The sequence below is a fragment of the Phallusia mammillata genome, chromosome 1 (genome assembly GCF_965637545.1).
Source record: "Phallusia mammillata chromosome 1, kaPhaMamm4.hap1.1, whole genome shotgun sequence".
Classification (NCBI taxonomy): Eukaryota; Metazoa; Chordata; class Ascidiacea; order Phlebobranchia; family Ascidiidae; genus Phallusia; species Phallusia mammillata.
The window spans coordinates 1,356,160-1,369,295 of NC_137252.1; the positions used below are offsets into that span (position 1 = coordinate 1,356,160).

The window sequence follows — 13,136 nt, forward strand, 5'->3', positions numbered from 1 at the left end:
ATACCTCGCGAGAGGTAAATTAAGTGTTTGTTCTACGTCCTGATGTTTTTTCGCTTTCTGTCAAATACACTCCATCATGTGTTGATCACGGCAGATGCATTACGTTCTCTCTTTTTGCTCGTTTCGCTTGATTTTCAAACATATAAACTGTGTAGTATATTATAAATCACGAGTCACCAGAGACTCAGTACGACAGATGGAGACAAAGGTCGCATATAATAACAGACTGAAAACTTTGACAAGTCTGAAGTCGTCCACCGTTTTATTAGACATATATATTTCGCCTAAGTAATAGGCATCGTCAGTATCTAAAAACAAAACAACGCTAAAAAATGGTATGCAAGTATACTATAAAGCACAAACAAACATATTAAAAACTGCTGACAGTAAGGTAGAACTTGGACCTGCAGATGGCGCGGCCAAACACGCACTAGTAAAGATGGAAAGAAAAGGAAAAACGCTCAGGCTGTGGCGCGGGGCAAAAGAAGGTAGATAAGGACGGCAGGAGCGTTGTAAAAACCAAAGGCGGAAACACTGTTAAAAAAGAACGGACAAAAGGCGCGTAGGAATAAAAAAATAAAAAAATAAAAAAATAAAATGTTATTTAATGCAGGGTAAAAACATTTTTTGTATGTTTATTTCAGCTCCAATCTTGCTGGCCCACTTACTTTCATAGATGTCCAGTAGATGGATAGGTGGCTGCTCCAAAAACTGCACCCGAAAACACGTGCTGATAGAGTCACGGGCATTGGCCCTATGCTCTGTGGCATAGTGCTGACAAAGGGCTGCCTTTTCGTTATAATCACCCGGTTTGAAAGAATTCCACATAGATCTGTGTCCCGTCCAACGTACTGAAAACTCATTTTTCGTTTGACCGACATACTGCTTTTGGCATATTGTGCAGGTGGCAGCATATATGCCATAGTTGCGGCATGTGGGTGTTTGCCGTAACTTTGTTACACCCTTTTTGCTTTCTATGTTAGTGGTATAGTCAACCATTCCTTTGTGATTTTCAAAGTGTCCACACAAAGCACAGTGTCCACAAAAGTTCTCGAAGAAGAAAAACAGGAAATTTTCAGAGGGCGCCCCCTGTTGGTCCAAGCTTCGTGTGACAAAGGTGGTTACGTCCCCGGTGAGGTCATCAACATATTACTCACCTTCAAGAACGAGAGCGAATATGACGTCACTGCTGGAACAAGGTCAAGTTGGAACAAGAAAGTTGTATGTTTTTAGTGTAAACTTTCTAAATTGAGTGCGTTTTTGTCTGGTGTTTATTTCACTGAGTATTTCCCAAAGAGCTATTGCAAATATCTATGAAAATAAAAAAAATGAAAAAATAAATACTAAAATTAAATCTATGTAGCTCTTTTAAATAAAAAAACTGTTATTTCCTGCATCTTTTTGGGTCAAATGTCTTTTTGAGATATATACATCTATATATATCCTGCAAAACAGAAATTTATTTGAGAGACAAGGTGATTTTATGTAAGTTAGAGCATTAGTCTGTATAGGAGATCCTCTCTTTCAGAGCAAGTTTGAAACTTAGAACTGATTAATTTGGCTTTTAAGAATCTATTTACTTATTGTTAATCCAAATTCGTCATTTTGTGTTTGTAAGCAACGTGAAGTTACAAATTTATGAACAAATGCTTATCTCCTAACAAATGTGATGTTAGAAACGGTTTTCTGAACCTATAAGTTTGTTTCGCTTTTTGATTAAGTGCCCAACAAATAGAAGTTGCTTTGCATTACACAGACAAAATTTGTTTTATTTCAGAAATCGAAGTTTTATGGTAAAAGTTTGGGAACACTGAAATACGTCACCAAATCATAAGCAGCCAAGATTAAGGAACATATTGCAGTTACAGGTACATAAAAATCTGTGTTAGTCTTTATGTAAACAAACACGCGGATACGACAATGTAAGTTTGGCTTAAAACACTTTGTGTGAATGATAGAATATTAAAATGTATCTTTTTTAACAAAATAAATACTATTACAAAATAACGTGATTTTTTGTCGAAAATCTCAATTTTTATACAATGAAAAATTAGAGTTTTAAGTTGCCTTTATTGTTACCGTGTTTGAAACATTTGTGATTGATTTTAAGAAAACGCTACTGGTGAATGGAGAGGAAAGATTCTGATCCCAAGTATTCCACCATCAGATCTTCCTGGATGCAGCATCATTGATCTCAAACACAGATTGCAGGTCGGTTAGGAAACTTGGAATGTTGGGGCAGGCACCAACTGCAAAAAAATTAACGTGGCAAAGTAAACCTAACTTCAAACGTGGTAATATTGTACCTGTTGTTAACAGTGTGCATCAGCTATTGTAGTTGGAAAATGTAAAGTTGGCAAATTATCAAAACTTAATAATGTCTTAAAACTTGTATGCAAGGCAAAATCATAACAAAATATGTAAAAATGCCCTGTTCGACTCCGTGTATCGTGTCTTGGAAATAGGCTTTGCAGAAAACAAACAAACGAATAGAAGTTTTTAATTCGCAGATTCGGGTCACATGCAAAAAGAACATTGATTTGACATTACCGATTCGTGTTGGAACTTTTCCGCTTCTACCAGAAGACAGTGCGCCTCAGAATTGTGAGATAATTAATAATAACTTACATGCTTTTTTTGCAAATCGTTCAATAATGATGGGCGTATAACACATGTAACAGCACAATATCCCACCAAAAAAAATGTTCGCAATGAAGCTATGAGACCGGTAACATTTCCTCACTAACTTTAATGAAATTACCGAACTTTCTGATAAGCACACAAGCGACTGATTTAGTATTTTTCACTTCGAAATTTCTTACAGTCATGAAATAATGACCCTAAATCTTCCAATTTCTTAAGATTGAATCAATAACGCAAAATTAAACATGATTTTTTTTACTTTACCACAGTTTTGAGTTTCCTTTTGACGTTATTTAATACTAGTAAATACTAACATGCAATATTTCGCAAATGTCAAGATCAAATATGTGTTGTTTCGGAATTTTACATTGCCAAACAAATGTTTATGACCCGAGATTCGAACCACCGACCTTTTGCTTGTAGACCCGCCGCCTGCTTATGTGGAAAGCGTCTTCGGTTCGGTGGACGCGAAGGAAAAAGACGATGCAGATGAAATAACTGAATCTGCTTTCACGCCTCTATATGCTTACTACGATTGGAGCGCGAACACCTACTTTGCACTGAGAGAGGAAATGAACAGAGTATCAATAAACAACTAAAATAGACTGGAATTCCAACAAACAAAATGCAGCAAATGATCATTCGCTTTTTCGACACAGTTCGTTTTCTTGTATTGTCGATCTCTCGTTTGCTATTTGGCAAATTTCGAAAATTAAAATTAACCTCATGTTTTATTATGTATTTATAAAACATGATCAAATTTCAATGGCTTGCAACCAACGTCGAATTTCAATTTATTTTATTTTATTTTAAGTTTAATAATTTGATTTCTAAACAAAACAACTGAAACCAAACGTTTTAAACTATGATTTATGGCACATAAATAATTACACACAAAGTTGTAAACGTTTTGGTACACATGCATGTTTGCATTTAAATACGGTTAATTACACTCTTTCGGCGATCAGAAAACCAAACCGTTTTAAAATTTAATCAGAAAATATCACATCAATTCGTATTCAAAGCTATTTTGCGCGTTATTCGAAACAAAAGTGCGTGAAACATTGAAATTTTGAATTAATTATTTCATTAAACCAAAGGAAAGGCTATTGCCTGAAAAGTTATTTCAAAAATCGGTTTAATTGATTTGTTTCCAATCAAACCCGTTTTGGAGCTAGATAAGATGCCGAAACCGGATTACTCCATAAACAACTGAAAACTTAAATGTTTGAATTTCTGACTGTTTCAAAAACAAATATGTTAGACATTACATACACTTCAAAGATGTACTAGTTAAGTAACTATTACATAATATTGACTTGGCTTTTTAATATTTTTGAATTGTTTTAAGCAATATCGAAGGCTCGGAGCTACTGATTGCACTTTTCTGTTAGAGTGTTAGCATTTACCATGGCATGAGTTAAAGGATTGCATTTGGATTGCACGTATCTAGGCAACGCTTAATTGCGACTGAGAATACAAAAGTAAGGACAGAAAGAGTGAGATGACAGAAAATGTTCTACGTAAAGTTTTGGTAACTTTGGCACTGGTTTATTCCACAAGTAAGTAAACACGTAATAAAACAAATGCTTTTAACAAAATATTTGATATCCAAAGCACTATAATGAAAGTATTTTATCAATGAAATCACAGCGATTGATGTCCGAGACATTTTAAATTGATGCAAAACTCGGCAAAACTGTACAGATGCCTACGAAAAACAATCAAAACATACTATTTATTCGTAATACACGCGCAAATGCAACTATTTTATTTGTTAGTCATTAGTGTACTTTTTGGTAAGTTACAAGTCCAATCTAATGCTTTCACACAATCCCAAACATAACAATTTGTAGAAGATGCTTGCGCCGACAACTTTAATGTGATTAAATTTAAGACAACAACAACAGCAATAATTTACATTTAACATGTTCAGGTAGCGAAATTACTTTAAAAGCGGTGAAGGACAGTGTATTGATATTATCTGATGATCTTGTGGATGCAAACACTGCACAGGAGAAATGTTCTTTGCTGGGTGGAAATCTTGCAATGACTGATGACCCACAGATCAACACAACTCTCACTCAACTCATGACAGACAAATACACAACAGGTTTAGGTTGATGGAAGACAACAGCATTAGGAACATGACAGATACTTTAAAACACAAACAAACTTCTATTAACATAAAATTGATTTAAAATCATTGTAGCAAAAATGATCTTTAATTTTTGTGGTTGACATGGCTGCATCGTCCGTTCCTTAACAAATACTGTAAAGTAAATAAAGCGATCCTAAATTATTTTAGATTTGCAGCGAGTTTATATATTTTACCGCACAAATGAAAATGAACGATACAAATACTCCAAAAATCCGGCTAAAGTTGGTTGGACCAGTACAAAATCACTCGGACATCTGTGGTATTTCGACTTGTACAAAAGGTAACAACTTTTACGAAATCAAATGCGCAACTACAAACCATTCGTTTTATCCAACAGCAATCCTGAAAACATGGGCCAACCAATTTACTTCTGCGATCATCAAAGGGGCAACTTGAACTTGGAGAGGTGGAGAGTGAAAATCGGAGCAAATTGTGCAGGTTAAGGGTTTACTTCATTTGGGAACGCCGGAGCAACAAAAATTTTTCAAAAATAATGCATCGATAACAATTGTTTCTTAATGGCTTAATTGCGTGTATTAATTGCCATTTTTCCTTTTTTGATGCTCTTATGTTAAGTATAAACTGGCACATCAATTACAGAAACATTTAGGATTAGAAAAGTAACGAAACATTGGAAAAAGTACTTAATTTCACAAACAACTAACCGATGAAATTCGCTTATTTACACCTCTTGGCGTCTGGGTGTTGTCCACAACTGCTTTGTATATTCATCCGTAACCGAACCGCAAAATACGTTACGTCCTTTTTTGCGACGTGAATTGTTTCGTTGCGGTGTTGGCATTCGATATTACAACATGCGCAAACAAACAGCTCCAAAACCTTTTTTTTCTTTTTTGTTGCTTGTCATTCCGTTGTAACTAATTTTATATTTTTTATTGTGTGTCAAATATGTTTTTTTCCCAAAGGATCAGGATGGACATTTCGCTATTTCTTGTTTTCCGACATGGACACAAGCAAACGTCAGAAAGAAACATTTCTCTATGGAAGCGATCACCCACATTCAAGCAAATTGCGAAGTGTCAATGAGACGTTTGACAGATTCGACCAATATAGAGGATCGTTCATGGTACCAAGTAAGCGTCTGATCTTAAAAACAAACAATGGCAAAGTTGTATCAATATCATTTCCAAATTTAATTCTAGACGGTAACGTTTTCATCGGAATTCGTTACAACACGTCGTTGAATGGTTGGTATTGGAGCGACGGATCTCCGGCAAACTTTCCAGTTTTTAACGTTACAACTTGCCAGCAAGAAGCGTTGCATTATGGGATCGGATGGGAGCAGTCAAGCATGAACTGCAGTGGGCAACCGGCTTACTATGCTTGCCAAGTAAAACGTGAGTAATATTCATCAGCAAGTTCATCGATTTTAAGACACTGTTAATTTAGACAGTGAATATTTGTAGTTGTAACAACCGCGGAAAAATTCCGATGCAATTCTTCAACTGTGCTTATTAGATGGACTGATCAAATCAGCAACCTAAATGGTCTTAACGCTGAGGTAAAGTTTGTTGAGCAATACTCGAGGAAATTAAACCATTTTACTGTGACAAGTCTGTTTGTCTTTTGATACCAGGTGGAAATACATGTTTTGGAAAAAAATTCAAGAACATTCGCCATGTACACCGATCTATCTACTACTGTTGGAAACCTTGATCGCCTAACCCCATACAACATCCAGGTAAAAAGGGCCCACGAACAGTTGGATTTCCATTGTTTCTATTTATGCAAACATAAGGTACCTAAATTGATAGGCCTGCGTTAATAATAAAAAATACCCATTATATTTGATACAATTTAGTTTGTAAGCGATTGGTGGCAGTACGGCCAACGAAAACTTTTGTGTTAATTTATTTTTTTGTTATAGAGATGGAAGTCCCGGTAACTGAATAAGTGTTTGGAAGTAGTTTATTTTGACCAAAGCGAATTAGAAAATATTCAAATTGGTTTGTAGACTTTCTACACTTAGAACCATTTTAAAGTTTTTTGATCAGTCACCATACACAAACGAAACTTGTAAATTTTCTCGAAGTTCAATGAATGTTTCACCAAGCCGAGTAAATCATAAAAGTTTTTTTAGTTATTCACCAAAAACTGTAAGATTCTTATGTCGTAATGTTTTTAAAATCATGATAGTAACTAAAACATACCTACATGTTTCAGGTAACTGTGATGCTTGGTGGTGTGCTGAGTGCCAACCTCACTTTTGATCATTCGATATCCACTTTTGGGAATCCGCCTTTAAATTGCTTTCCTCAAGGTAAACATTTTGATCAAGTTACAACAAGTACATAACTTTTTTTCAAATAAAAAATGATGGCTTGCAACATAGTTTCTATTTAATAAACGATTGTGAGAAAAAGCCAGACAACTTGAGACGTATTATTATTTTGCAGCCCAGTCACTTTTGCAACATTTGGAAAATTTGAATTTTGAAAATGCTCGGAAAATAAAATCCATTCAAGCTCTAATTAAAGTTTTTTCGGAAAATCATGTTGAGACCAATGGCACCACTTACGTACATGGAGAAGCTCAACTGCACATCGTTGTTACAAACATCAACCAGGAGACATATAACTCAACTTTACAGTTGGGATCATCTAAGATTGCCTTCTTATTGCAGACAAATGGGGTTCAACGCATCGTTATCGATGTGTATGTCTTTGAAATAAACACAAACGAAACTGTACAGATTCAACCGATCCAAGCCGGTTTCCTAACCACAACTAAGTACATAGCTGCATTGAACACCACCTTTATTAATATTGTTGGTCGCAATGCAGATAGTTTTGAACCCATATCCAGCAACCATTCAACCAGCAACGAGGAAAACAATCATCTTTAAGGAAACGCAAATTTCACCGTATCTCCAATGTCACCAGAATCCGTCTGCAAGAAAATCAAAGCGGGAAAGATCAGCAATGCAAACATTATTATCAACAAAATGGAACCAATCTGTCTCTACTTCGACAGAGTTGAAGAAAAGTACTCCGATCGTGGTTGCGTCACAATTACTAGTGGCGTATCAAGCAACGTCACTTGCAAATGTAACCATCTCACCTTGTTCACTGTTCTGCTGGCTGTCGAGACCACCACCATACCAAATGGCGTCAAGGTAAAGATTTTAGTGTCTAATAAATCACTGACAACTGAGACAAACTTTGTTTCAGATCACATCTTACGCCACAGAATCAACGTCAGTCGTGTTTCTGATTGCCACCATAGTAATCCTCTACAAGTCGAAACACAGCGGAGATCGGGTTCCGGTTCAAATCAGCTTGTCACTGGCTCTGCTACTCTTCCACGCAGTCAACCTATCCCATGATCTTGCCGTAATGCACGAGATTCCATGCGTGATTCACACAGCAGCCAATCAATATTTGTTGCTTTGTACAGGTAAATAACTAACTAAATAATTCTACCATTAAAAGCTGTTTGTGATCGATTGTAACGTTTGTTTCAGGAATGTGGTCCCTGGTCGAAGGTATTCGTCTATTGATGGCCACTTCCTTTCCAGTCGAGTTTCAAACTCAGGATTCAACGAAACGTCTCAGGGTCTTTATGCTCACTGGCTGGCTTATTCCCGCTGTATTAGTGGGAATATCTACTACTGTGGGGTTTCTCATGGGAATCTACATGACGCCCCAACCGCTAAACGAGCAGTGTAAGGAATTTATACAGGTTCAAAAGTACGACAGATGCTGGTTGACGTCCGGTACTCCGATCTTCTACACAACGGTCATCGCTCCTCTTTCTCTTGTCCTCTTCATCAACATGATCATTATCCTGAAGACAACACATGTGATGCTGAACTCGAGAAGGATGCAGAACAGAGATGAAGATCCGGGGACTGGAGATGCATTAAGAGCTGCTAAGACTTTCAGCTTACTCTTCCTCATGCTTGGTGGAACTTGGGGTTTGGGTTTTTTCACAGGTAATAATTCTACATTGGATCTTTCGAACTAGGAACAGATTAATTACGTTGATGTAATGCTAAATCAATAAATGTTAAGCACTCTTTCCTTTTTGCAGGAATTGGCAACGAGATTTCGAATGAGGTGTTCATGTACATCCACAGCTTGGTGAACGGATCGCAGGGAATCGTCGTCTTTCTGTTGTATTGCGTCATGGATGACGATGTCAGAAACGAATTTCTACCGTGCAAGCGGTGAGCTTATTTGATCTGATTCACGATTATCAGGACAAACACTAAGGAAGTAACATTTGTGACAGTCTTATTCGTTAGTTGGCTCAAACTTGTTGAGTACTTAATACTAAGGTCTACGTCTCCTTGATATAATTCTGTCTTCAACAACATTTCTTGATAGTAGCATTCATGTGTTTGAAATTTTTTGCTTATCTTTCTTGTACTTTACTGTAATATGTCGATTAACAGATGATTTAACTTTTGCGTTAAGTCGTGTTTACGTGAAAATAATCTGTATTTAAAATCAGTGTTAAAACAAAGTGCAGTGTCAGCAGGCATTTAAAACTTGATGGCGCAAACAGTGTTGAAAATGTTAATGTAAACATGATGTCCTAGATGTGTTAATTCACTATTTGCAGGTAAAAAAATCCATTATTTTCTAACGACTCCCAGAATTTATTTACTGTTGTGGACTTTTACAATCAGGTTTCTTTTTAAATTCTGCACTGTAGTATGTGTTGTGATTTCTATTGTGCATTGTGATTTAGTGGTAATTTTACTTCAATGTGTTTCCACGTCACTGACGAACACATTGAGTTCCTCTCACCCGACTGTCTCTGGGCAATAGTAGACGTTAAACTCCAGGAAATTTATCGATAAAAACACATCAATGCACGTCCTCACCTGTAATACTGTCGTGTTATGGCAGTTCATTCTTGTCGCGTCAAATGCACATTTTCCTCTTTGCACTAAGAACCACTGCAGCGATGACATGTTACAGGCGCGTGATATTAAACGAGTGTGACGTGTGTACAATAAGACTGAGTGACTTATGTACAAAGGCAATGACCATTTCATTTTGGGAGAATTGGTGCACTACCGAATCAGTAGTGTACACAACTTCTTGAAAATTCGTTACTTTATCAAAGTTACTTTATCAAAGCGAAGTATGTTTAATATTATTAGCACTTAAATCAGCACACTTGATTCGTCTTTTTAAAAATATTAGAGATATACACGTTTCTCTGCAATGTCTTCAATAAACAATTAAATACTTTTTTTACTTTGCTAATACCCACGCACCGCATATAAAAGCGCCGGTTTGCGGTGGTCGTTTTGTGGCCGAGATATATCCAAACGTCGATGTGACTGTCAGACTCTCATCTGAATCTACGTCATAATTGGCAAAGAAGAAAATGATAAGGGATTTGGGCTTTTTACAGGGTGTGACATAATTAAGTGACAACTATAAAATACAGGTTTCAAAAGACAAACATAATATGAACACAACAGAGAACAGGAAAGAGTAATTTGGACGCTGGAGTCTACACCAACCTGAGATAGAAACTGATTGTTCGTAGGATCTCTATTAACCTAGCATACAGTTGTGTCTGCGAAAGCAAATCACAAAAATTAAAATAATCTACGAATGATCGGTATAAAGTGGAAATCACAGTGAAAGATCTACATCGTCATTTCAGCTGAATAATTGATCTTATTCACAACATCCCACCGTCTGCACTAAACTGCACAAACGTTTAAACCAAATAGAACGACAGCTTTAAATGAATGCACACTTGCAATATAATTTGTATCAGATGCTAGCAATTGTAATTTGCTCTGTAATTACGATTGGTTGCGCTTTAGGAAACAGAAACCAGACATGGCCACATAAAGTTAGAAAATTACAGTTTGTTATTATTTTGTTTTTATTATCTTGGACCAAACAGTAGACGCAATGAAAAGTAGGTGAAAACAGAATCTGTCCGCCAACCACAAACTGAATTGATGACTGGAAGTTGGTTAAACACATTTTTATAAATTACCCTGATACTATCGCTTATAGGGACAAACTAAAAGTAAGTCAGTTTGAAATACCACTTCACATATTTAGATGTGATCATCTAAAGTTCTAAACCAAAGGGATGTTGTCAGTGATTATCTTTTCGTTGTGCACAAACGCAATTACACGACGACATTTCCAATTCAATACAAAAACGTCGTTTAGGTTGCTTTAGTCTTAGGTTTTTAGGCTTTTAGGTTAAGTTGCTTTTAGGATTTAGGTTAAGGACAGTGTATTGATATCATCTGATGATTTTGTGAATGCAAACTCTTCAGCGCCCTTCACCGGAGAAGTCAAACACGAATACGAAAGCTTCGAACCTACAAATTCAAAGCCTACATACGTAATAATAACATAATCAGTTTGATTCCTTCTCTACTAATTTGTTTTTTGTTTTAGTTACTGCCTTCATTGAAACATCTTTTTACTTTAATGTGTGTAGTGCTTGGCAACAGTCTGTGCAGTTAGCATAGTCGGAAACAGATTAGAAGACCGAAACTCTATGTTACAGCGCAAAAAGCTTCGTAGAAAATTGGTTCAAATTATGTATGAGTTTATTGAATCAATTAAATGCGTAAGATATGTTTTGAAAGCTCCAATGACCACAATCTTGTTCTGAATTTAAGGGAAATTGAATGCTGAAATTATTAATTATTACCAGTAAAAAAACTATTAGGAATTGTATGTGAGATAGTGTTTGTACTTTGTTCAAAAATTAGTTTGCTGTTTGCTACTATGTTCGCTCTTGTGGAATTTTACCTGCTATGTTGTGTAATAGCAATGTTGATTTTGCATGATGTCAGAGCTGAAATAACATCTCCACGTGTTGACATAACAACTGGATAAAACTCTGGCTTGTAATTTTGACAGAGCCATCAATCAATATCGAGAGTATGTTTATTCGACTTGTCACCCTTACACACACATGCGTGCTCTACATTAATTTACACGAACATGTTTGGTTGTCTGGTTACGTTTGGGCTATTTGGTAGTTTAAGTATCCACATGTGCTTTATGACTTGATGACATTAATGGAAATCACATAGGTATGAGATGGATTTTTGTTTGTTTTGTATCTTTTAAGTAGCCTAACACAAACACACGTATAATATTTACTTGTATATGCGGTCAGCAGTAGTTCATTTCAAATTTGCAATTAGAAATAGTGAAAAGTGTATTATTTACTTTCATATACTAAGGCAACCACGCAGCTCGTCAAATACATATCGAACACGGCACAGATGTTTTGAATGTTGATATTAAACAAAAAAAGGAATAATCTATTCCCTTGCGAGTAGCGGTAACGTCATGATTATTTCTGAATAAACTGGCGAGTATGCTTCTTGTCAGGATTGTACTTTGCCTTAAACAAAACTCTTGTGTTTACACACTATCACATTAAGTAATAATTCATCTATACTACAGTGCACACGAAATACATACGACGTCATATTGAACGAAGTCAATCATCGTGTTTTTGTGTAACAAGCATGAGCATGAAACAATTTGGCTGAAGTCATCTCCAAGTTGCGACAGAAATTTGTTTTGAGGAGTCGCTCTGTCAACAGCTCATAGTTCCACGTTTTAGTTAACGTGAATAAGGTAACTGTTGTGCATGATCTCCCACACAGTGCTTTTGCAACGTAAGTAAATGTTTTCTCCACAAGCATGCGTCTGTTTTAAAAACATTTACTCAGAGGAAAAACAACAAGTCATTGCTAACACGGATAGCTGGACAGACAGATGCACATGGAACAATAGTGATTGACTAATTGGTTGAGTGTTGTATGGTTCAGATGTTGAGGTGAATTGGCCAAATCAAGAACTAGCTAATTGCCACTTACCAGACACACGGTAGCTTAAAACGCTGTAAACAATTACCATTGCGTTCAAACGTAGAATGTTGATTTTAAACAAAACGACACTTTTATATTATTTCACATCATTATCGTCAGTTTGGGAAGTTGCAATATAAACATAATTAGTTATTGCTAATGGAAACAAACACCTGGCATTACTAGATAAAACAAGCTTGTGTTTAAAACAATCCTTTATTTCTTCAGAAAAGATTTTGATTTTAGCGTATCCGAAAGTACATGTTAGTTTAAAATTGTTCGCCAACCAAAAACTGAAGTGATGCCTGGGCATTGGTTGAACAAATGTTTAGAAATTTTGCTGATTGTTTATTGTTTACAAGCACAAACTGAAAGTAAGTGTCAATTAATACTAGCTAATAAATTTTGACAGTGATTTATTTATTCAGATAATAACGCAAAGATTAAAACAAGGAAACAAAAAAGTTCAAAACATTTTAGGTTACC

General features: G+C 35.9%; 1 pseudogene; it reads left to right on the forward strand.

Moving 5' to 3' along the window:
• The first annotated feature begins 439 nt into the window (after positions 1-439).
• On the forward strand, positions 440-3,242 carry LOC145208889 (arrestin domain-containing protein 3-like; annotated as a pseudogene).
• The last annotated feature ends 9,894 nt before the right edge of the window (positions 3,243-13,136 follow it).